At 45.0% G+C, this 26,248-nt stretch overlaps 1 protein-coding gene across 4 annotated transcripts in view; it reads right to left on the bottom strand.

Annotated features, from left to right (window-relative positions):
• Positions 1-25,624, bottom strand: part of THSD7A (thrombospondin type 1 domain containing 7A) — a 634,694-nt gene extending 609,070 nt beyond the window's left edge. Inside the window, exon 1 of one of the 4 annotated variants that reach the window (XM_073333830.1) lies at positions 25,542-25,624. The gene's annotated coding sequence lies outside the window, so the exon portion shown is untranslated. Of the gene's footprint in view, positions 1-19,944; positions 20,256-24,861; positions 24,911-25,236; positions 25,301-25,541 lie in introns of those variants that run through there. The other 3 variants (XM_073333827.1, XM_073333831.1, XM_073333829.1) reach the window with 3 other exon arrangements.
• Positions 25,625-26,248: the final 624 nt, after the last annotated feature.

Below are 26,248 nucleotides of genomic sequence, written 5' to 3'. Positions count from 1 at the left end.
AAATCAGCTTCTGTACCCAATGACTGGAGGATAGCTAATGTAACGCCAATATTTAAAAAGGGCTCTAGGAGGTGATCCCGGCAATTACAGACCGGTAAGTCTAATGTCCGTACTGGGCAAATTAGTTGAAACAATAGTAAAAAGAAAATAAATTGTTGGGCAAAAGTCAACATGGTTTCTGTAAAGAGAAATCATGTCTTACTAATCTATTAGAGTTCTCTGAAGGGATCAACAAACGTGGACAAGGGGGATCCAGTGGACATAGTGTACTTCAATTTCCAAAAAGACTTTGACAAGGGCTCTCACCAAAGGCTCTTATGTAAATTAAATTGTCATGGGGTAAGAGGGAAGATCCTTTCATGGATTGAGAACTGGTTAAAAGACAGGGAACAAAGGGTAACAATAAATGGTAAATTTTCAGAATGGAGGGGGTAACTCGTGGTTTTCCTCAAGGGTCCTATTCAACTTATTCATAAATGATCTGGAGAAAGGGGTAAACAATGAGGTAGCAAAATTTGCAGACAATACTAAACTGCTCAAGATAGTTAAGACCAAAGAGGACTGTGAAGAACTTCAAAAAGATCTGTCAAGGTTCCTCCCCCACTCTGAACTCTAGGGTACAGATGTGGGGACCTGCATGAAAACCTCCTAAGCTTACTTTTACCAGCTTAGGTTAAAACTTCCCCAAGGTACAAATTAATTTTATCCTTTGTCCTTGGAATATCCACTGCCACCACCAAACTCTAACTGGGTTTACTGGGAAACGTAGTTTGGACACGTCTTTCCCCCCAAAATCCTCCCAACCCTTGCACCCCACTTCCTGGGAAAGGTTTGGTAAAAATCCTCACCAATTTGCATAGGTGACCACAGACCCAAACCCTTGGATCTGAGAACAATGAAAAAGCATTCAGTTTTCTTACAAGAAGACTTTTAATAGAAATAGAAGTAAATAGAAGTAAAGGAATCACCCCTGTAAAATCAGGATGGTAGATACCTACAGGGTAATTAGATTCAAAACATAGAGAATCCCTCTAGGCAAAACCTTAAGTTACAAAAAAGACACACAGACAGAAATACTCATTCTATTCAGCACAATTCTTTTCTCAGCCATTTAAAGAAATCATAATCTAACACGTACCTAGCTAGATTACTTACTAAAGTTCTAAGACTCCATTCCTGGTCTATCCCCAGCAAAAGCAGCATATAGACAGACACAGACCCTTTGTTTCTCTCCCTCCTCCCAGCTTTTGAAAGTATCTTGTCTCCTCATTGGTCATTTTGGTCAGGTGCCAGCGAGGTTACCTTTAGCTTCTTAACCCTTTACAGGCGAGAGGATTTTTCCTCTGGCCAGGAGGGATTTTAAAGGGGTTTACCCTTCCCCTTATATTTATGACAAGATCTCACAAAACTAAGTGACTGTGCAACAAAATGGCAAATGAAATTTAATGTGGATAAATGTAAAGTAATGCACATTGGAAAAAATAACCCCAACTATACATACAATACGGTGGGGGCTAATTTAGCTGCAACTAATCAGGAAAAAGATCTTGGAGTCATCGTGGATAGTTCTCTGAAGACATCCACGCAGTGTGCAGCGGAGGTCAAAAAAGTAAACAGGATGTTAGGAATCATCAAAAAAGAGATAGAGAATAAGACAGAGAATATCTTATTGCCCTTATATAAAATCCATGGTACACCCACATCTTCAATACTGTGTACAGATGTGGTCTCCTCATCTCAAAAAAGATATACTGGCATTAGAAAAGGTTCAGAAAAGGGCAACTAAAATGATTAGGGGTTTGGAACAGGTCCCATATGAGGGACCTGTTCCATATGAGGAGAGATTATAGAGGCTAGGACTTTTCAGCTTGGAAAAGAGGAGACTAAGGGGGGATATGATAGAGGTATATAAAATCATGAGTGGTGTGGAGAAAGTGAATAAGGAAAAGTTATTTACTTGTTCCCATAATTTAAGAACTAGGGGCCACCAAATGAAATTAATGGGCAGCAGGTTTAAAACAAATAAAAGGAAGTTCTTCTTCACACTGCGCACAGTCAACCTGTGGAACTCCTTGCCTGAGGAGGTTGTGAAGGCTAGGACTATAACAGGGTTTAAAAAGAGAACTAGATAAATTCATGGAGGTTAGGGTCCATTAATGGCTATTAGCCAGGATGGGTAAGGAATGGTGTCCCTAGCCTCTGTTTGTCAGAGGGTGGAGATGGATGGCAGGAGAGAGATCACTTGATCATTACCTGTTAGGTTCACTCCCTCTGGGGCACCTGGCATCGGCCACTGTCGGTAGACAGGGTACTGGGCTGGATGGACCTTTGGTCTAACTAGTATGGCCATTCTTACACTCTTTTTTCTAGTAGCCAGAATAGTTTTCCAATAATCTTCGAGGAGGAAGAAAGAAGTCTCCACTAGAGTGATGAAAGTGATATGTATACAAAAAGTGAGTGACTCTTAACAAAAGCCAGCCCATTCTCCCAGACGGACTTATACCTACTACAATACAAATATATTCTCATCATTACTTTTTGAAAGGAGCCATCACTGATTGCACGAGGGTAACATTGTTTTTCATTCTGACCAAGGGAACATACAAGAATATTCACATCATGTCTGAAACCCTCTAGTACTGCCACTTTGTTGTTTTGCACAAGTTGAAAAAGTCGAAACAAAGTGAAGTTTACACAGGCAGTCTTAATTCTGGCACTTTCAACTTTTGAGTCTGCACTTTGCAACCGTAAAGTTTTCTTAACACTGTTTTTTTGTGTGTAATATTAGACATTTTTCCCTAACCTCATTCTAGGAATAGCTGAAATTTTCCAAAGGATTCAGTCTGAGTCAGACAAGTGGCATGGGAAATTTCAGCCCGAATTATTTAAGTTATAAGCAACTGAAAACAGGATTCTACAATGGGAACTGTCTGACAACTTTAAGAACAAGCAGGGCTACCAGCCTACCTATAATCAGCTGAAGCAGATTATCTTCCCCCTCAGTCCCCAATTCTATTTGCTTCCTAGAAGGGACAGGTGCTTCTGATCACTCCTCCAAAGATACTATCAGGATTGAGGGACAAGTGGCCTTATCTGTCAACCTTCCAGAGAAAGAAGAAAGCGGTGGTAGCAACCATCCAATGCCCAAAAGACTTAAAAATTTTGGCAAATAAAAATAAAAAGACTCTAATATCTGGGCCCCATTCCAGACTTAGTTATCCCTGTTTTATAGTCTCAATTCAATTTACTTCAATAGGGCTTCTCCTGATGTACATCCATGAGAGAACAGAGCCAGTCACCCAAATAAGGATGGCCCATTATTTAGAGGGGCTAAGCACCCATAATTCCCCTCTACTACAATGGTAAAAGTGTGACCTGCTGATATTAACAATACAACAGAAAACACAGCAGTGATTTTTAGTTTCTACAACACCGGCACTCCTGCCCTCTGGTATAAATAGACTTTCATTTACTCATCTTAAACACTGTATATTGGCATAAAATGAATTATTGTTATCGTGTTTTAATATAAAGGTTTGTAAAATTGAAGCAAATAACTTAATTCTTACAAATATGAGTCATCTAGTTTGATTATATGCTAAGCTTTATGGTCCTTTTTGCATAAATATTTGAGTTAGTCTGTGGAGAGATTTTAATACAGTATAAACCCATTTATCCGAATCTCTATTATCCAGCTCTCCATATTAACCGAACTGGTGCTGACAGCCTAGGCCCTGCCCCCCAGGGCTGAAGCTCTTTGCCCATTCTACAGATAAATCAGATAAACAAAAAACTGGATAAACACCAGTCCCAATTAGATTGGATTAACGAGGTTCCACTGTACAGGCTTCAAATGTAAGTATTGACTTAAAAGACAAAAAAAAAAAACAGTTCAGTAAAATCTTTGTACCTGTCTATTGACAGCACGGTATACCCATTTTGTATTCATACATAAAAACCCCACCATGTCAAAAGAATGTCAAGTTTGCAAAGTTAAGCACTCAAGAGTTAGGAAATGCAAGAATCAAGCTGCCTGTGCATGCTTAGTGAAGACAAAATCTTCAGAGAATTTAGCTGCCAAACTAACAAATCTCTACTGAGCACATATGAACCAAGATTCTTCAGTCTTATATCTTGGCCAAATTTGGGCATTTTTTTCCATGAGGACAGCAAATGGCATATCTTCAACAGCAGGGCAACCCCACCGCCAAATTTCATGTCCCTGCTCCAAGGAGCTAGAGCTTTTCATCAAAATGGTTGCACTTTGCACTACTAAATTTCATCCCATTTCTATTACTACAGGTTAGAAGGACATCAAGATCTTCTTGTAGGATATTCCAGTCCTCCTCTGTACTGGCAATACCTCCCAACTTAGTGTCATCTGCAAATTTTATTAGAGCACTCCCACTTTTTTATTACTGATCTTGGCACAAAATGTTAAATAAGATTGGTCCCAAGACTGAACACTGAGGAACTCCACTAGCAACCTTCCTCCAGCCTACAGTTCACCTTTCTGTATTACCCATCGTAGTCTCCCCTTCAATCAGTTCCTTACCCACCTTTCAATTCTCATATTAATCCCTATCTTCTCCAATTTTTGAAGACCTTAAATGGAAGATGGTATTTTAATGCATTGTTTAAAATGGTGTCTAAAGCACTATTTCAGACTGCCAGGGTAATCACATCATCTACAAGATTTTTATTCACTATTTATTGTAAGTGTTTGGACACGTGAAACTTCCTAAATTTATGTCCTGCAGGGATCCCAGAGTGACTTGGGCACAAGCCTGATTTTTACACACTAAGTAGTCCCACTGAGTCAGTAGGACTAATCACAGTGTGTAAATTTAAGCACGTGCATAAATTCTTGCAGGATTGTGACCTTACTCTTTATTCCATTGTGAGCACACAGTGACTTGTTTTATCCTTCTCCTACCCCATTTTTAGGGAAAAGAGAGAATTTAATGAACTTTGCAACCAAAGGAAAAAAATGCATAGATCACCTATCCTAAAAGAGACCTTGAAAATATTTCCTTGAAAACAAGACTTTTGACATTTCTAAAATTTTTCAGAAATCTAGTTAACTACAGACTATCACAAGAGTACTTAGATCAGTAAATCAGAACTACAATCCACTGTCAGTACCCAAAATTTTTCAGATCTCACGTTCATTGTGCAGTAATCCTCCTTCAAAGTGTTATGCAGGAATTTCCTAGTCAATACTGGTAACAGCATACATTCTCTTGTTATTTTTCTGAAAGAGATCACCTCAGTTCATGAAAAACAACAGAAATCTGATGGAGAGTATTCCTCACAAAAAACCGTGAGGACGTTAGTTTCTAAAATGCATCAGACAGAGATTTTAGATAAGATTATGCCTCCTAGGCTGGCTGTGTTTTAATATAAGAAATGGCAGTTGGCTGTCAGACCTAGGGATGTTGTGATTATTTCTGTTGCTAGATTAGAAAAACAGTGTACGCAGAAATGCTACCAGCGACAGGACCTTCCCTAGCTTTTTTTTTTTAAATAAATCACAAGACGGCATGAGATTTAATTCAAGCAGCGAGCATGATCTTGCTTATTTAAAGTGAATTACACAAATTATTGTAGTCACATAGAACTAGAAATTAGTATACAAAATTCCATGCTAGTCTTCATTGTTTAGACTCTTGCCAACTAAAATAATCCAACAGAGGAGTTAGTAAATAAAACAAATACTTTTCATTTTTTCAGTGGCATTTTTGATGCTAGTTATTCCCCAGGCAACCAAGCATATACAAAGTTAGCTCCATTAGGCTAGGGCTTGACACAACCTCGGACTCTGATGCAAGGAAGCCATTATGTAAAGTTTCCTACACTAGACTTGGATGAAACTGTTGACCTTTTTGGAGACACTGGCAAAAGTTTTTGCTCAAGTTGGGTTTTTTGAGACTTTGCACCCCATGAAATTTCAAATCCTTCCACCTGCTTCACCCCTGCCATTACTATTGTACTTTGGGATGTGCAAAGGGCTTGACCCAACCAAATGTAAAGACCTCCTTATCTCAGCAAGTGAATCACCTACCCCAGCTACTGCCAAGCTACAGCTCTAGGAAGCGGTTGATGCCTCCCAGGTGCCTGAGTCACTGATCTCTTCTGTGAATAGCAAGGAGGAGAATGACAACGAGGAGGAGGAGGAGGATGGGGGACAGGCAACCAAGGGACTCCAACTGCACAGCAATCTACGACCTGTTTTTGACTCCAGTGAAATCCAGCCAGTCGAGCCCAATGCAGGGGAAGGAACCCTGGGTAAATGTGTACATACATTTTCTATTACAGGGATGCCGCCCTGCACCACAGCAGGATACAGCTTTTGATTAATTTACTCATGCTAGACGAGACAGTGGAACAACCAAGAGAGGTACAGTTGCTATCTGCTTTTCAGTCCCCTCCAGAAAGTTAGGCAGGAGGGTTGGAATGCACGCAGAGCAGTTTACGTATACAGGGATGTTCCTTGAATCTGTCTGAGATCTCAATGAAGCTTTCATGGAGATACTTTGCAATCCTCTCCTGAAAGTTTTAGGGATGGCTGCCTTTACATTTCTTCCTCTACAATAGGACACCTCCTCACCCCAGTCAGTGATAACTTCAGCAAGCACCATTGCAGTACACAGGCTTGCAGCATACTGGCCCAGATAGATTCAGGATGATAACAGCAGCTGTGCTCTCTCTGTCTGTGTTACCCCTAGGAATGAGATATCAGCTAAAATCATCACTGCTGTGGAAAATGGTGCCAGTATTCAGTACCAATACCCTATGCTACTAGTTTCATGCACCCGAGCAATTCCCTCATTTCCCTATTTCCTGGCAGGTCACATTCACTGTGGGCTGGTGCTGTGACTGATGCCATGCACAAATCTCAAACAAAAGTGAGAATGAGCATGCAATGCTTAAAAAATTAGAGGAGCGAGTTCTGTGAGTGAGAGAGAGATCTGCAGCTGGTGCCATTGCAGCCTTGACTGTCTTCCTGCTCCACACCTGAGTCAGATAAGGAGAAAGAAGAGGACTCAGGATGAGACATTCAGTGAAATCCTGTAAGCCAGTGCTGCATTTGACTGTGAGCACAGGGCCTGGAGGATGATGAACATTGCAGACATCCTGGAGAAAGAAAGAGTGGAAAGGAGAAGAGGAGGAAGGTGCATCAGACCATAATGGGGCTTCTCAGGAACCAAACACAGATGCTGCAGACTCTGATGGACCTGCAGGTTCAACAGTCCCGGGCTCGCCTCCCTCTGCAGTCCATTGATAACTCAATATCGGGACTAAAGTTGCCAACTTTGTACTTGCACAAAGCTGAACACCCTTGTCCTACTCCACTGCCCCACCCCTCCTCCAAGGCCCCACCTATGCCCCTTCTCTGAGGGCCCCACCCTCCACTCACTCCATGCCCCCTCCCTCTCTTGCTTGCTCTCTCCACCCTCCCTCACTTGCTCATTTTCACCAGGCTGGCTCAGGGGGCTGGGGTGTGGAAGGGGTGAGGGCTCTGGCTCAGGCTCTGGGGTGGGCCCAGGGATGAGGGGTTTGTGATGCGAAAAAGGGCTCTGGGCTGGGGGGTGGAGCTGAGGGGTTCGGAGCATGGGAGGGGGTTCTGAGCTGAGGCAGGGGGTTGGAGTATGGGAGGAGGTACAGGCTCTGGGCTAGGGATTCAGGTTCCAGGCTAGGACCAGAAATGAGGGGTTCAGGATATGGTAGGGGGTTTGTAATGGGGCAGAGGGTTGGGGTGCAGGCGCTGGCTGGGGGTGCAGGCTCTGATGTGGGGCCGGGGATGAGGGATTTGGGGTGCAGTAGCAGGCTCTGGGTGGGGACTGAGGAGTTTGGAGGGTGGGAGGGCTCTGCCTGCGGGTGCAGGAGGGTGCTATGGGCTGGGATCGAAGGGTTTGGAGGGTGGGAGGAGGATCAGGGCTGAGTCAGGGGTTTGGGGCGCAGGGACAACTCAGGGGTGCAAGCACCAGGTGGCGCTTACCTCAAGCGGCTCCCGAAAGCAGAAGCAGCAGCAGCAGGCCCCCCCTCCAGCTCCTACACGGTGGCACAGCCAGGTGGCTCTGCACACTACCATGTCCGCAAGCGCCGCCCCCACAGCTCCCATTGACTGTGGTTCCCGGCCAATGGGAGCTGTGGGGGCAGTGCTTCATCTGGGAGCAGCGTGCGGAGCCCCCTTGCTGCCCTGGAGAGGGGACATGCTTCCCAGGAGCCATGTGGTGCGTAGGCTAGCAGGGAGCCTGCCAGCCCTGCTGTGCAGTGCTGCCAACTGGACAGTTAATGGGCCGGTCAGCAGTTCTGACCGAAGCAGCCAGGATCCCTTTTCAACCGGGTGTTCCAGTTCGAAAACTGCACATCTGGTCACCCTAATCGGGACCTTCCTACACCCCCCACCCCAAATTCCATGTGACCCCCTGATGTCACTGCACTTCTCCTACCACTCCACCCCAGGGGACATTAAAGAATCACAGCTTCACATATGTTCTCCTGTGAAAGCCACGGTTGGCGTAGGTGTAGCTGAAATGGACATGAATGTTCTTTCCCCTTTATAATTACTGAACTTAATTTATTAAGTTTTAAATATAGTTGTTTAACATTTCACAGGTCCCCCCCGCCCTGAATTCTGTTACAAAATAAATGTATATTATTTAAAACACAACTCATCCCTACTAGTTTGCAACATCTGCTACTGAGTGCTTAGCAGGTCTGAAAGCAAACCAATTATTTGTTACTGACCATGTGACAACTCATAAGATAAGCCACAAACAAAATTTCAGAGGTACTGATGGTGTTATATTCCTACATGTATAGCAACCACCACACAACTCCTACCAGGCCACAAAAGAGCAGGGTCAGGTAGAGCACAATACAACAAAATGTGTTACTGTGGCTCACTGTTAAAATGGTATTCAAAGTAGCCCTGAGCCATATAGCTGTGTTGAGCTCTTCTAATATCCCTGGTGTCTGACTGTTCAAACTCAGCAGAAAGTTGTTTCACCGCTGCCCTCCACCCCAGCAGAAAAGTTTCCCCCTTCACTTCACATATATTATGCAGGACACATCAGGCGGCTATGACTGTTGGGGTATTTTTCTGACTGAGGTCCAGTCTGGTGAGTAAACAATGTCAGGGCCCCTTCAGTTGACCAAATGCACATTCAGCTGCTGGCTCAGCAGGTGCAAAATGACATTTGAATCATTTGTTGGTGCTGTCAAGATGGCTGGCGTACAGCTTCAAAGCCAGGAGAACAATGGGTAGGCTAGGTCCCCCTGGATCATTATTAGCATTTTAACATTCCCCACGATAATTCACTGGTCAAGAAAAAAAGTGCTTGCTTGCATCTTTCTGAAAAGTCTTGTGTTCTTAAAATGCAAATAACATGCACCTTCCCTGACCAGCCCACACGGATGTCAATGAAATGTCCCCAGTGATCCCCCATTGATTCCATAACCACAGAAAAGCAGCCCTTTCTGTTGATGTTCTCTGTGGCAAGGTAGTCTGGTGCCAATATAGGATATACGTGCTGTTTGTCACTCCACCGCAGTTCAGGAATGCCATTGCTGAAAATCCAGCTGCTATGTCCTGCACGTTGCAGACAGTCACAGTCTTGTATAGCAGGAGGCAATCAACGGCTCTGCACACTCACATGACAACAGGCCCCGCACCAAATTTCCCGACTCCAAATTGATTTCCCACTGATCAGTAGCAATCTGGCACTGCAAGTTTCCACAATGCAATCATCGCTTGCTTCTCCACTGTCAGTGCAGCTTTCAATCTAGATTTTATAACCAAGGGTGTAAACAAAGCTGGACTGAATTTCTTAATACGTACACTGCAGATTTTTTTTGATAAGGATAACTGCTGTTAGAAAATCCAATAATGGTCCAGGATAACAATAGCTGCTGTAGTATATGGACTTTCATAGCCCTAAAACTTCTATTCATCATCTCTGTACTTTGAGCTGTCAGCATTCTGACCACCGCTGACAGTGACAGGCATTATTAAGAGTGAAATAACTTACATTGGGTCACCTATGAATCTTACTTTTAATATTAAAGAGCAACTTATTTATACAGCAACTTTCATTCTGAAGGACTAGATCCCAAAGCCCCTAGGAGTTTATATATTCACTGAGATTTATAAAATATATACAAATACCTGTGATTTCTAGAGGCAGAAATTTAATGAACAGCTAAATTAAAGGCAAATCAGTCAGCAAATATGTACATTTTCAGGGAAAGTCAATGGAAATTTCTAGTAGTTTTATACATAATTTATAAAGAGGAGATTAATCATGAAAAAATTAACAGATATACATTTGAATCTACTGAATTGCTAATATTCTGAAATTTTAAAATCATAGAATACAACCAATTCTAAGGACTAAATCATTCTTTTTACCAGTAACTTCTGAATTGGAATCTTAATTAATTGTAAAATGTACTGTATGAACACCTGTTAGTGATTAATAGGAGCTGTTGCGCGGTAGGTACACCCCGTCACGGCGTGTCGCGTCGTGGGGACACAAAATGGGGATTGGACAGCTCAAGTGGTCTAGGATCTGGTGTCAATATGGCTTCCCTGGCTCCCAGGGCAGCGTGGACCAATGGCCAGAGTCAATAAAGCTGTCCTTCTGTTCAGAGCAGCATGGCTCAAGGCCAGAGTCTATGTAGCCGCCCTTCTCTCCAGGGCAGGATGTCCCAGTGGCCAGAGTCAACAGAGCTGCCTTTCTACTCAGGGCAGCATGTCCCAATGGCCAGTCAAGAGCTGTCCTTTGAGAGGAAAGCCCACCCCTTCAGGGGAAATTGACTTCACCCTGTGATGGGTGCAATTGGGGTAAGGAAACCCAGGCCCACCCTTCTCCACCAGCTCCCAACAGAACCAGTACTTTTGTGATCAGTCTTGGCCTCCTGTTACTACAGTCCTGATCCCTGGGTCCCTTCCTACTCTGACTTCCAGTGGCAGCAATCTTGCAGCCTCTGCAATCTCTTCTCCATCAGCCTCAGTGGTCAGCTGGGTGTCCATCAGGGTCTCAGTACGGCTGGCCTCTGAGGCCTGGGGCTCTGGAAGCTTCCCAGGAGGACCCTGCAGTCAGGGCCAGCTCTAGGCACCAGCAAAACAAGCAGGTGCTTGGGGCGGCAAATTTCTAGGGGTGGCATTCTGGCATTCTGGAGAAATTTGCCCCTGCTCGCATCTGCTTCCCTGAGTGCACTGCCGCCGCTCCGCTTTCCCCCGCTCCCTCATTGTGCGCGAAGACCTGTTTCGCGCGGCAAGCCTGGGAGGGAAGGAGGAGAAGCTGAGTGGCAGCACGCTCAGGGTAGGCAGCAGTGGTGGAGTGGAGGTGAGCTGGGGAGCGGTTCCTCTACCCTGCCCCCCCATTACTTCCTGCGATCCCCCCCATCCTCACTCACCTCCGCTCCGCCTGCTCCCCTGAACAGACTGCCTCTCCCTCATCTGAGAGGGAGGGGGGAGAAGCGGAGCAGCAGCATGTACAGGGGAGCAGAGGTGAGCTAGGGTGGGGAGGAACCGCAGGAAGCAATGGGGGGGTAAAAATGTGGCACGCCCGGGGGAGGAGGCTGGGCTGGCGATTTGGGGAAGGGGTTGGGAAGGGGAGGAGTTAGGGGGCACAAAAGAAAAACAGGGGCAGCCAAAATTTTTTTTGCTTGGGGCGGCAAAAATCCTAGAGCCAGCCCTGTCTGCAGTGTATGTCTAGTGTCCTCTGTGGTCAGCCTAGACCGAGTTTAGCTGCTCCCTTTTATACTCTGGTTGCAGTCTGCACATGCCCAGCAGGGGCAAGGGGGAGTGGCCTCTTCACCTACAGAGTGTGGTTAACACCTGCATAACCAGTGTCTGTACACCCTGCCAACTTTCTACTCGCACAAAACCTTGCCCTGCCTTCTGCCCCACCCCTCCTCAGAGGCCCCTTCCATGCCCTGCCCCTTCTCCAAGACCCAGCCCTCCACTCACTCCATTCCCCCTCCCTCTGTCACTTGCTCTCCCCACCCTCACTAGCTCATTTTCACTGGGCTAGCTCATGGGGGTTGGGTGTGGGAGGGGGTGAGGGCTCCGGCTAGGGGTGTGGCTCTGGGGTGTGGGCAGAAATGAGGAGTTCAGAGTGCAGGAGGGGGCTCCAGGCTGAGGCAGTGGGATGGGATGAGAGAGCTCCAGTTGCAGGCTCTGGGGTGGGGACAGGGATGAGGGGTTTGGGCTGCAGGAAGGGGCCCTGGGCTGGGGGGTGGAGCCGAGGGGTTTGGAGTATGAGAGGGGGCTCCAAGCTGAGGCAATGGGTTCGGGTAAGAGAGAAGGTATGGGCTCAGGGCTGGGGGTGCAGGTTCTGGGGTGGGGCCAGAAATGAGGGGGTTCAGGGTGCAGAAGGGAAATGAGGGCTCTGGCTGGGGGTGAGGGCTCTGATGTGGGGCTGGTGATGAGGGCTTTGCGGTGTAGGAGGATGCTCTGGGCTGGGACTGAGGAGTCTGGAGAGCAGGCAGGAGGGGATCAGGCTGGGGCAGGAGTGCGGGGGGGGGAAGTGAGGGCTCTGCCTGGGGGTGCAGGCTCTGGGGTGGGGCTGGGGGATTTGGGGTGCAGGAGGGTGCTCTGGGCTTGTATCGAGGGGGACAGAGGGGAGTGAGGGGAGCTCAGAGGTGCAGGCTCCAGGCAGTGCTTACTTCAAGCAGTTCCCAGAAGAAGCAGCAGCATGTGCCCTCTCCGGCTCCTAAGCGGAGGCACAGCTAGGCAGCTCTGCACACTGCCCCATCTACAGGCGCCGCCCTTGCGGCTCCCATTGACCACAGTTCCTGACCAATGGGAGCTGCGGGGGTGGTGCTTGGTTCCTACGTGTCAGAGCCAGAGGAGGGACATGCTGGCTGCTTCCTGAGAGGCGAGCGCATGGAGGCTAGCAGGGAGCCTGTCAGGTGCACTACACAGCACCACCAACTGGACAGTCAGCGGCCCTGTCAGCGGTGCTGACTGGAGCCACCAAGATCCCTTTTCCACCAGGTGTTCCGGTCAAAAACTGGACAGACACCTGGTCATCTTACCTCTGAGTTCATTCTTGTTATGAAATCTGCCCTCGAGTTCTAAGAAGAGTAGCACTTCATTTATTTTAGCATCTCTGGGAAGCAGGCTTTCCTATATCTTATTCATCTACTGTCTATTCTCACCCACCTGTGAATTAAGTTCCTGTTGAAATGAGTGGGAATTCTGCACATGAGATATGAGGCGAGAATACACTCCAAGTTTGTCTGCGGGGATTTTTAAGAGCAAACGCTATCAAAAATGGTCAAACTGCTTTCTAGGTGGTATGAATTTGTTCAAGATAAATATGGCTTATCTGTATGTCATTTCTACAGTGATAAAAATGTTTGGACTTGGTATAGTCTCATTGGTCCAGGCTCATTTCATAGCTACAAAACACTGGGCTTCCAAAGAGCCAGCCAAACCATCAGCTGGTGTCAACTGCATAACTCCCTTGAAGGCAATGGAGCTACACCAATTAACACCAACTGAGAGTTTGGCCCAGTGTTTTCAGTGAGAGAGCAATATCAAAGGAAGACATTTCTCTCTTGTGAAAAAAATCCTTCACAAGTTCAGGAAGCATAAAATGATTACATATTTTCTGGAAGATTCTGCATTGATGTTGGTCACCATGTAGTATTGTTATTTCAATTTATACATGAAATATATTAGGATAAGATGGAAATTACAAAGGTGCCTGCAGGAGCTGAGTGGCCTGCTCCCACTGAAAGCACTACATTGGCACCTTTGAAAATCTCAAAACATACATTTTACTGAAATAGTATTTCTAAGTTATGTGCCTCACACAAAGCCTCTGGGTACACGTACAGTTTAAACGTATTATTGCAAAAGCTGTATTTGTTTAATTTTTGTAAAGTCCACATGTTCTATGTAATGTTTTAGGATGCATTTACTTATGTTTTACCTCTGTCAATTTTCTATACACTATTCTGTACACTCTGACTGTTTTGATGAAAATGGAACCTGTAATTCTTTAATTTAAAATGGAATACCAAAAGCAGAGATATTTGATAACTAGCATTTAACATGAACTAAAACTGTCACCTTAGAAAACCAAAATATAAGCCAGATATTTGCCCAGTTACAAAATAGTTAGCCACTTAAAGGGCCCACTTAAAAAAAAAAAAGACACGATGGCTAACTTGAGTCTCACCATTAGTTTATGAATCTAAATATGAAAAGTGGTTTTCAACCTGTGGTCCACAAACGCCTGGGGATCTGGAGATTATGTCAAAGGCAGTGGTCCGCAAATTTTTTGATCATGTCTCCCCCCTTACCTGGTTTGTGCCCCCTTGGGAGTAGGGTTGCCAACTTTCTAATTCCACAAAACCATGCCCCCTGAATGTTCCTCAATGCCTGACCCCGGGTAGGGCACTCAGCAGTTTGGGGGCCACTAGTCCAGGGGGTCTGCAAAAGGTTATTATTACCATAGAATAGTGATTTTCAACCTGGGGTCTGCAGACTATTCCTAAGATTTCCATCTGAAAATTGTTAGGGATCTGCAAAATGAAAAAAGGTTAAAAGACACTGACAGAAGATAAATTCCTGCTCCCATTGAAGCTGATGGGAGTTTTGCCATGGTGTTGAATAAGGGCAGATTTTCACACTGAGACTAAGAAAGGAGGGAGCAGTTTAACTATGGAAATGGCCAAATTAAACTATACAACTCTTTACTAGCTCAGCCCTATTTATAAATACTATACTACATTAAACAGTTTAACTCCCTCATTCCTTAAAAAAATAACACAACCTAATATATGCACTGTCTTCAATATTTCATCCCATTTCCAAAGGTAGTGACCCTCAAAATCTAATATTGATCTTAGCTTTACCTTGATCAATACTAATCTCTGAGATAAATTAGTCGTTACATTGTCCTCAATAAAAGTCATTACAGGTATATTATTGAAACACCACAACATATGTTTAATTAAAGAGATCATTAACTGTGTGCGTTTCCCCCAATATTTATACCTAGGATTTCTATCCATCATCCTTAGCAACAATTTTAATGTGACTAAACTCCCATAATTGCATAGTCACTAATGATTTCTCAAGACAACCTGACCTCACCTCTTTTATTTTATGACTAATGTTCTTTCTACCATACATTGTGTATAATCTAACTAGAGGAATAACACCATATTATAGTGTTAGGTTATTAGAGTCCAATTTTGTTCTCATTAAAAAGTCAATGGAAAAACTCTTCTGGTCTTCAAGGGGAGAAAAATTGAGCCCCTAAAATTGGGATGGGCCTGGACTACTAGGTTGTGATGCAAAGCCCACTGAAATCAACGCGAGAGTCTTTCCTTTGCTTTCAAAGGACTTTGGGGGAATTAAAGCGGTTTTCTCAAGGAAAAAAATCCACAGCAGTCAGAAGGTGTATTTATATAGAGCTGAATGTTTTTAAACACAGATTTGTATTAACTGTGTATGAACACAGAAAACTGCAGAGATGAGAATATAAATCCATACATAGATACAAGTGAGTTACATTATGGTAGCACTCAATTGACTTGAAAAATGCAGGATCAGGCTCTTGGTCCACTAAGGTCACATCCTCTTCTTCCTTGTTGATGGTTATAATGCACAAAACTATTTTTCAAGTTTACCAATGATTTTAATAAAAATAAATAAGAACTCTAGTATGATGCGTAACTTGTGAGTACAAGATATTAGATAACCACAAGTCTTCCTCCCACAATCTTGTGAAATGTAAGATTTTGCTGGATCCCAGCTCTCGACTGTAAATTACTCAACGCAGTGATCATATCTTTATACCAAAGGGGTGAGCAAAAGGAGACAAGAACAGAAAGGTAGGCTGAAACTATGTTATACAGAGCCTTTAAGGCATAGGCAAGGAGCTTAAATTTGATGCAGAAGCCAAAAGGAAGCCAGTAAAGAGGGTCTAGGGGGCAGGAAAGCTTGAGGACTTTTAGAAATGCATTTTAAACAGACTGAAGAGGAATGATACAAGAAAGGAGGAAAGTAGCAGAGGCAAGAAATAACTGGGAGCAGGACAAGGTTTTTAATAGAGGGGGTATGGAGAGCATATGCAGATTTCAGAGATGTAGGAGAGGAAAAGATTTCACAATACCTTCAGTGTAGAAGGAGATAGAGGAGTTAAAAACACCATACCAATACGGTAAGCCTGAGAGACAATGAGTATAGTGAAAACGCCAAATGTGATAGAGACTGGAGAAGGAAAGGAATGCTTTGGAAGAGAGATGATGAGCTCAGCTTTCCCCTAGATCAGTGGTTCCCAAACTTGTTCCGCCGCTTGTGCGGGGAAAGCCCCTGGCAGGCCAGGCCGGTTTGTTTACCTGCCACATCCACAGGTTCGGCCGATTGCGGCTCCCAGTGGCCGCGGTTCGCTGCTCCAGGCCAATGGATGTACTGGCCACCGCTTCCAGCGGCTCCCAGAGGCTTTCCCTGCACAAGCGGCGGAACAAGTTTGGGAACCACTGCCATAGATGATTCAATTTCAACCACACTCCAAAATATAACATGACCACAAAATATAAACATAGCCACACATCACAAAAATGAGTGTGCAAGTTTCAATGGAATCATGTTTTTTATGCTATTTTGATATCCTTCTCATACTTTCAAGTCAGGGCATATTTTCTGTCATACTCTGTTATTGATATAAAACCATTGTCACATAAGATGTAGAATATATTTAGTTCAGGCCCATTTTACTCTTACTTTCAGATATTGACAGGTAAGAAGTTGCATGCATATGAGAAAATCTGAAATAATTAAATGGAGTACTCTGTCATATAAAATGATGAGGCCTACATAAAAATGACAAAAATCTATAATAATCTACAAGGAATAGACTGTTCACCCTAATAAATGAAAATTTAGCTTCCTAGTTAGAGCCTGTACAATGTGATATGAACAAGAGTGTGCAACAGATGCAAGCCACAGATTGTATTAAGCCAAAAAAATCACAATATTTCCTCTCTTAAATTACATGCTGAAAATAAATACTTGTTGAAATACTGATTGCTTAGTTACAGTATCCTACTTAATCAGTGCTGATGAGAAAGAAGTGACTTTACATTTTTAAAACATTCTTTGTTAAGGAATTCCATGCTAGTCACAATGACATACTAGTTATCTAAAATGATTAGGATTAAAAAAAGTGGAATAGATATGGATAATTTATCATGTGCAACACAGTCTATAAATAAGATTACTTCTACATTGGCAGTTACATCTCTGACTTATCTAGACGAATAAAACTTAATCAGCAAAAATATTTTAGTATCAACCACAAACCAACGCACTAACTTCAGGACTCCCCCTTCTGGAGACACACACGAACGTTAGATTTGAACTGCAACATTCTGTTACTGCAGAATGGAGCAGGAAAGGTGACAAGACAAAAGCCTTTATGGTCATGTGTGTGAGGTTCCTCTAGAAAGATGGACAGTTGCTAAACATTGCCACCCAGGATTATTCAAAGGAAAGAGGAACAAACCAGCTGAAAGACAAATTCATCAGCAACCAGGAGCGTGATAACAAAACCTTGTCTCCAATGGTTTTAAAGGCCACCAACAGATCTAATAAAAATCAGCCAGGAGATCTCACTTTAATACATAGCCAAGAGGGGATCAACCATGAATATCAATACAGCCTCAGGGCACGTCTACACTACAAACTTCAGTCGACTTCAGTTAAGTCGACATCCAGCAGCTGCAGTAATTAAATCGGTAATGCGTGTCCACACCATACTCCTTGTATTGGTGGAGTGCACCCGCACTAGCAGTGCTTGCATTGATGCAGAAAGCAGTAAACCATGGGTAGCTATACTGCAGTGCAACTCACTGCAGGGGGGTTTTGGGAAGGGCTTGCAATGCCTCATGGGACCAAAACATTCTTGCAGGGGGGAGTGGGAACATGGCTTCAATGTCCATGATGCAGTTTTCTCCCTCTCCCGATTTCAACTGCAACCCATAATATTTTGCGCCTTTTTCCAAAAGGCTGGCATAGCCACATGTATGCCAGTTCCCGAGAAACTGGAACCCAACTCAGCATTATAAACACCATAGCACACACCTTGTCCTGCAGCATTTCCAGAGCCATGAGAGGAGCCGCAACACAGAACATTGCGATGTCCTTCAAGCAACCCTGCTGGAAGCCATAGAAAGAAACAATTCCTGGTTGCTGCTGGCAGTCACGCAACAGCTGAACACATTGAAGTGACGTTTCTGGTCCCAAGAAACAAACACTGACTTGTGGGATCACACTGTCCTATAACTTCATAGCAATTAGTGGCAGCAGAACTTTTGTAACCCATGGCAGGACCAGAGATGGGTAAGGGGTCATAACACCTCCCCTTTGTAACATGGTGTAGCGGGGTGGCTACCTTGCTCCTAAAGTAGAAGGGGTTAAAAGCAGCCCTGGAGAGGGCTGTGACTGGGATGACTGATTGGGGAAGCAGCCGCAACTGGGCCACTCCCCAATCAGGCCCCAGGTGGCCTGTATAAAAAGGCTGTGAGGCAGAGGCCCAAGGAGTCTCTCTTCAGGCTGGAAGAGAGCAGGACCTGGCTGCCTGCCTGACAGGGTACTGAGGATGGTGCAGTGCTGGGGAAGGAGCAGGCTAAGCGGGGGCACTCCAGGCTGGCAACTCCCCAGGCTGTAAGGCCTGGTCCAAGGCCCATAGAGAGGTACTGGGAGGCAGAGGAAGGCAACAGGTCCGAACCCCTTTGCCTGTGATGAGTGGCCTTTACACTGCAGTCTGCCCAGGGAGCGGGAGCTTGGTGATGACTAGTAATAGCCCAGACTGAGGCAAGGTGGGGATAGTGGGTTGGGGGTTCCCCAGGAAGGGGAGACCCAGAGGCAGAGTGTGGGGTACTGCCAGGGGGCAGAACCTCAGAGAAAGGGGCACCGGGGTCTGTGAGGGACATAGGGGCCAGAGCTGTGTGGATCACTGGCCTACAGAGGGCATTCCAGGCTGGAAAAGAGTTAATTCCCAATGACCAGCAGGAGGCACTACAGGGGTGAGTCCACTCCTTTACACATGGATATTGTCTGGAGATCAGGAACCAGAACTGACCCTCCCAAACTGTAAGCTTTGGCAGAGACTGTGCTGGGGGTGCTTACAGTGGCAAGTGGGCATCACAAAATTTCCCTTCTTCCTCCCCCGGTGCCACTGCTGCTAGCCATTGCCCAAGGCTTGCAGTTACTAAGGTCAACCCCTGACATGCAAACTACAGCCATGTTTTGGAAATTGTGGGTGAAGGGGTAGAAAATCACAAGGGGCGGGGGGGGGCAAGAAAGCCCAGGCACTACTGTTTGCAGTCCGAGCAGTTGAAATGAAAAACTACCACCGTCTCATCTAGGTGACCCTACCTGATATCACTCTCCTGAGGGTAACAGAGACAGCAAGGGAACAAATGCTGCAAGTGTCCAAGTGCAGACCGGGTCCTTATGCTACTATGGTGTGTACTATAATGATGCCAGATGAATTAATAGTGGAGTAGTGTGGGAAAGTGTCCTACTACAGTGGAAGAAATAAGACAGCCTTCCCCAGAAACTTTCTGCAACAGAATGCAGAGAACCTCCATGAAAGTTTCCTGGAAATCTCTATGGAAAATTACCAGGCCATCCCTGTATACATAAACAGTCTTTTTTGTGGGGCACCTTCTGCCTAGCTGCTGTGGCCACTGGGAAGCAGATAATCGCTCTACCTCGCCTTATAATTTTAAATTAAAAATAGAACACAAGAACATGTGACCCCAAAATATTACTTGAAATTACATACTCACCAGAGGTTCCTTCCCTGGCATCACGGTCGGCCACGATGCTGTTCTGCGACTGGCTGGACTGCTCTGGGTTACAAACAGCGCCTGGATCTCTGGAAGAATGGATTTTCTACTCACCTGTCTCCCATTCTCCTCCTTATCCAAGACCTCCTCTTCAGTGTTGCCTGCACTGGCCCAAGACTCCAACTCTTCAAAAGGTATCCACACTGCTCTTAGGGGTCAGAGTGGTGTCGCCACTGAGAATCACATGCAGCTCCTTGTAGAAGCAGCATGTCTGCAGTGCCACACCAGAGTGACCATTCACTCCCTTGTCTTCGGATTCACCCACTGCAGTTCCTTGATTGTTGTGTGTCCCTGGTGTAGCCCTTCATCCCCACATCCTGTGGTGCTATCTGTTCAGAGATGTCTACGTTTCCACAGCTGGATCTGAGCTGTGGCTGCACAGCCTCTTCTCCCCACAAACCAAGATCTACCACCTCCTGTGTACTCCAGATTGGAGTGCATTTGGAATGTGAAGACACCATGATTAGCTGGGCAGGTGAGCTCTCCTAGCCAAAAAATTCAAAGGTTCCTGATACTTTAACTGGGGAGGGGTTCTTTCCTGTGTACCTGGCTGCTGTGCAGTGTAGTTGAAAATGTTTACAAGAGCCAGCACAGCAGAGCATTGTAGGACACTTCCTGGAGGACAGGTAGGTAGACATAAGCCACACAGTGTCTACACTGCCTCTACATCGACCTAACATCAAATTAAGTGCTATGCCTCTCGCAGAGATAGAATAATTAAGTCAACATAGCAGGCGAGTTATGTCAGTGGAAGGGACCTTGTAGCGTAGACACATTCATTATTAGGTCAACGTAAGGCAATTACGTTGACCTAACTGTGTTGTGTAGACCAGGCCTCAATTCCATACCCATGCTGTAAACCAGACAGACAGATATTGGAGACATCTGTGGAATTCCACTGTTGCCAGAGCTGTCCAACACGACTTCCTCAACAAAATTCCCTACAAAAGGGATATTTGAGATGGGACATTAATAATCAAAGGTACTGTTTCCTCTAAGCTGTGCACGTGTGCACACAGATCCTAAATCCTGCACACATGGCGAAACACTGCACACACAAAAATTTGCACAGAAGCACAACAATTTGCACAGAAGAAATTTTTTGGGCACAGGGCCTGTCAAAAATTAGAGGGAACATTGATCAAAAGTCAAAAATGACCAACGCTGGCTCTTGAGCAAGGGCCTAACCATGTACATAAAGGCTTGCCACATATAATGAAGGTGTTAACAATAGCCATCAATAATAGGGCCCAAAGTCTCTCCGCCGTCCTTAACTAGCCACAAAAAGACATAGGTCCAATTCATAGGTGACTCATTATTGGTCTGAACTGGGTGGGAGAGGAAAAAAAAAAAAAAAAAACCATGAGGATCGGTTATTTCTCACCAAGCAAAAGCAAGCAGACCAGTCCAGATCAGTTCAGTTGTAACCATGAACAATCTGACAACCCCTCACAGTTATAAACAGGAAGTGGTAACCGAGCTGCGGTAGTCTAGGTTAATCAGATTACCCAAACTTCCAGATACTCATTGCATTAGCAGAAGCCTAAGAAAACCAGTGCTGTAGCATACAGAGTTAAGTCAAAAACAATACATTCCCTATGGTATATGACCATGCTCACCAAGAATCTTGCAGCACCAGGGCTTCAGCTTTCTTCCTGCTACTTCCTGTTATATGCTTCTGTGAGCAACAGGCAAAGAGGATGCTGCAGGGACAACTTCCAGATGCCACACTATCAATGATGGCAGAGTAAAAGATGGCAGTGTCCCTGCCAGTTAGGGTGACCAGATGTCCTGATTTTGTAGGGACAGTCCCGATTTTTGGGTCTTTCTTCTATAGGCTCCTATTACCCTCCACCCCCTATACCAATTTTTCACATTTGCTGTCTGGTCACCCTACTGCCAGTACTGGAACTACATTGTGCCTCTTGGTAAACTGAATCAGAAGCCACTTGGGATAATATGATGGTTACAACAGAGGTCATAATTCTCCGCCTTAACATAATAGATGCATAATTTCATGGACAAGTCAGTCATCTAGACCAAGAGACCTTGATATCTCTAATACTAAGCCTGACTTGACTTCAAACTTCAGGTTATGTGAGTAGCAGGTGATCTCTATATTACCAGAATTAGAGCTGGGCAGGAAACAGTTTTCCTGTCCCACAAAAATTTTTGAGGTATCAGAAATTTCATTTGTCCTGAATCAGGACAAGTGTCAAAGTCTCAAAAGGTTTCATAAACCAAAAATCTGGAAAAATAAAAAAATAAAAAGTTTGGGTCAACCAAAACATTTTGATCATTTCAAAATGTTTCAACTCAATTTCAGCCTTTTCCCTTAGTTAAGTCAGACTAAAAATAAAGCTTCAAAATGAATGTTTTTTGAGTTAACAACAAAACTTTTCATTTCAAACATTTTTTTATAAAACTATTTTCCAGTAATTTTTCAAGTGGGGAGATTCATCAAAATGGATGCTGTTTTGCACACAGTTTTGGTTTCAACAAATAGACTCATTTGAAAGTATCCACTTAATAAGCAAGCAACAATTTTTCCCATTTTGATTAGGACGGATCAGGAATTATTCGAAGATCAGGATTTTTCAGTGAAAAATCCTGACCTCCAGGACTAGGCATCCCTATACTTTAGATAAGGAGCAAAAAAAAAAATGTGGCTATAACCCTACCTAGAATCATGCTTCAACAGATACCCAACTGGAGGCAAGCTGAGCCAACAAAGCAGCAGCAGACTCAGCTAGATAGCTCTCAGTACAACACAAAGTCCTCTCACTCACCACTGATGATCGAATCATAGAGGACCTTACTGGAGATGATCAACCCTCCATGCCATTGCCCCATGCTGCCAAAATGAGGCCAACAGCAAGATCATTGGGATAAATAATGGCTAACAACCTTTGCCTAATAAATCATCCATCACCACCAACTTACACCACATTAACAACAGGGATCAGAGTGTTCACTACTTTGGAAATTGTCATCTGCTACAGGCCGTCTTTGCAATGTGGCCATTTTACTCTCAAGATGTTACAGTTGAGAAAAAAAAAAGACTTAAAATTACAGAATGGCAAATGATTAAAGTGACATGAAAATGTCTTAGGAGTTAATAGTGCATTTATAGATAAAGCTGAAGAATGTCCGGATCAATAAGTAAATACTGGTCAAATGAAACATAAAAGTTTAGAAGAGTGACTTTCAGATTGTGACTCAGACACAAATTAGTACTCTCACTCAAACTCTGCTCTTAAACTCTCTACATTGTACTCATACCGTACTCTTTTCTCTGGCCTTCTAAACTATACCCAAGAATAAAGCAGAGGAAAGAATTTTAACGCAGGATAACCTTGCTTATGTCAGAACCACAACCCCCCACTTCTCTTAAAAAAAAAGGCCATAATTTCTAGTTCTACATTTCATTTAACAGTATTAAAAAACTGAAGAAAATCTGTTTCATCAGTTTCAATAAATCTCAATCTGCAAAATTTCATTTGAAATCTAACTCTTTCTTACAGAAAAGGTGACACTGTTACTGAATACAGCGAAAATGCCAATACAATGCACATTTTCTTTTAAAAAATTTAAAACCATTTTTCCTGCTTCCTTGCTGATATTTAGAAGGGCTACACAGCAATACAATCAAACACGCTTGGGCCTATAGCTTGTTCCCCTTCTATTCTGAGAAGATGTTTGTCTGCTGCCATTTCAGCTTCATCTTTGCTACTATGGAGACAAATAAAAATACTTTTTCATAGTGTAACGAAGTGTGTGAACTCCAACTATAGTACAAAGAGATTTTTCATACTAATCCTGGAAGTGAAAATGGCTACACAAAGTTCTTTCAAACAAAGTAAACTGTAAAATAACCTTATTTTCCTCTAAACCCTTTCAGTTCCAGCAGTCTTTTGGCCTACTTATAAAAGAACAGACAATACACAATATTCAGATAGAAGTGTGATTTTTCCAAGATGACAGTGTAACTCCTAAAATTAGGGGTTGGTTATGGAAATGTTGACAAGAAGTTTCTTTGTAATACTCTTGCTGAGCACATGCTTTGCTTTCATACAACTAATGTCATGTTAAAAAAAAAAAAAAAAAAAAGCTAAGTGTGTAACCACAGCTGAACAGCCAGTTTGTCTGCAGAATATAACAATCTAAATAATAAATAATAAGTCTGATGAGTCCATTAACTAGATAAATCCTATGCAACTTTTTCAGTGCCACAAATTGCAACCTTGAAAAGAGAACCGAAATATTCAATGTCATTAATCTGCACTGATTTGCAAATTCATTCATAGCAGAAAAGCAGAAGTACACAACACAATACTTTATAGCGTCTTTCATATGAAGGACGCCCCTGAAGAGTTAAACAACAGAGTGAGATGGAGATTAAGGGATATAGCACTAAATATCCCATTTAAAGAGTGCAATGAACAGCAACAGAACCCTTCCCAGGCAGGGGATGCACCAGTTTTTAGAATACCTTGCTGGGGTGAGAATGAGGAATTAGGACATGTATTTTCAGTAAGACAGCTCCCTCCTGGCTTTGTACATCTCCCTCATTCCAAGTTATCCCCTCCTCCTAGCCCTGCCAAGGCAACAGAAACAACTAAAGGACGCTAATACTTCCATCCCTGGGGCACCTTCCACCCAGTGCGTTTCCCAGCCCTTTGCCAACCTTAGCTGAGCCACAAACCACCCTGGGAGGCAGTGGTGATCGCTCCTACTTAACAAGCAAGGGGCACTGAGCAAGGGGGCGGTAAGTAACATGCCTAAAGTCACCCAGTGGCAGAGCTGGGACAAGCCCCCAGGGGCCGGCTCCCCGTCTCCTGCGCGCACTACTAGCCAAGGATCCCTTCAAGAGCCCCCGCCAACAGTTTTAGCGGTGTCCAACGCTGTTCCCCCTCCCTGCCTGGCAGCAGGCGCCTGCTCTGGCCCGCCAGCACCGGGCGCGGTACTCACCACACTAACCCTCCGCCCGCGCCGGGCTATTCCCCAGCTCTGGCAGGGCGCTGCGGCGGCTGCTCCTTAGCTCGGGCGGGAGGCGGGGCGGAGACTCCGGCAGGCCCCTCAGCGGGGTCCGGGCGCCCCGCAGGCGTCGCCTCTCGCCGGCCCCCACCCCACTCGCGCGCCCGCCCGCCCGCCCCCTTCCCCCAGAGTCACCGGCTGCAGCCGCAATGCAGCGGCGCCCGCCCCCTCCCCCAGCCCTGCATAGGGACAGGAGCCCGGCAGGCGAGTGGAGCCCGCGGCGGCCGCCGGGCGCCCCTGGCAGGCGCCCGCGGACTCCCCCTCCCCCAAGCAGAGGGCATTACACGGGGCTGGGCTGCGCCTCCTCACCCGCCTTGGAGCGTCACTCCTGGGGCCGCTGGGGGGGATTTGCAGCCGGGCCACGGGCTCCCCTCAACCCACCAGCACAGGAGCCTCCCGCGTCCAGCGGCTCGCCGCCGCGCTCGCTCGTGGTGCCGCTCCTCGCCTCCCAGCCTGCCCGGCCGCCCCCGGCGTGCGTGGGGAAGCCATCAGCCAGCGCCTCGCACCGCACCGCACCCCGCCCCGGCTGCTCCCGCTGGACCCCCGCACAGCGCGCCCCGCTCTTCTCTGTCTGATACTCCGCAGCAAGCAGCGAAATCGGGAAAGTGACGTACCTGTTATCCAGGATACCTGGGACAGCACGTCCCGAGAGTAACTTGGAAGGAGAGGGCACTTGACGAAAGTGACCAGTGCCTGTGCCTTGTTTGGGGTGGAGCCGAGAGAACATTTTCTGCGTCTCCTGGGCCAGCTGCCAAAATTAGGTCATCGTACGACCTTCCGATCTGCCTTTATTATTCCAAAACCAAGATGGGGAGGGGGGACACAGGAAAGGGGCGTTATTTTACAAGCTAATTTTGCGGTTTCTTGTCCTCACACTATTTAAAACAGATCCCTGGAAAGGTACATTAATTGCTATGTAGAGAACGATAGAGGCATTAACGAAGAGAATGTAAATGATCCAGCTATTTAGATGAAGAATTAAATGTACAGTTTATCTGGGAAAGATGGCAAACAAACCACGTGAAATTATTTCCAACCTCTGTCTTAAACCATTCACTATCTTTTGGGTAAAAGTTGTAAAAGGGAATTATTTAACTTTTAATAGCCAATAAAAGTAGGCAGCTCCATTCCCTTGAAGCAAGTGCTTCTAAAAATGAACTAATTAAAATTGTTTTCCATAATATAAGCAAATAAAGTACTCACTGTAGCTGGAACTTTTGCTATTTAAATAATAAAAATATGGGGGTTCGATTCATGAATTACTTCAAATACTTCCAAGAGTGAAGAGAAGAAAGAGAATCCTTTACACAGTTGCCCCTCA

The sequence above is a fragment of the Lepidochelys kempii genome, chromosome 2, assembly GCF_965140265.1.
Source record: "Lepidochelys kempii isolate rLepKem1 chromosome 2, rLepKem1.hap2, whole genome shotgun sequence".
NCBI lineage: Eukaryota > Metazoa > Chordata > Testudines > Cheloniidae > Lepidochelys > Lepidochelys kempii.
This window is presented reverse-complemented; position numbering and strand designations above follow the sequence as displayed.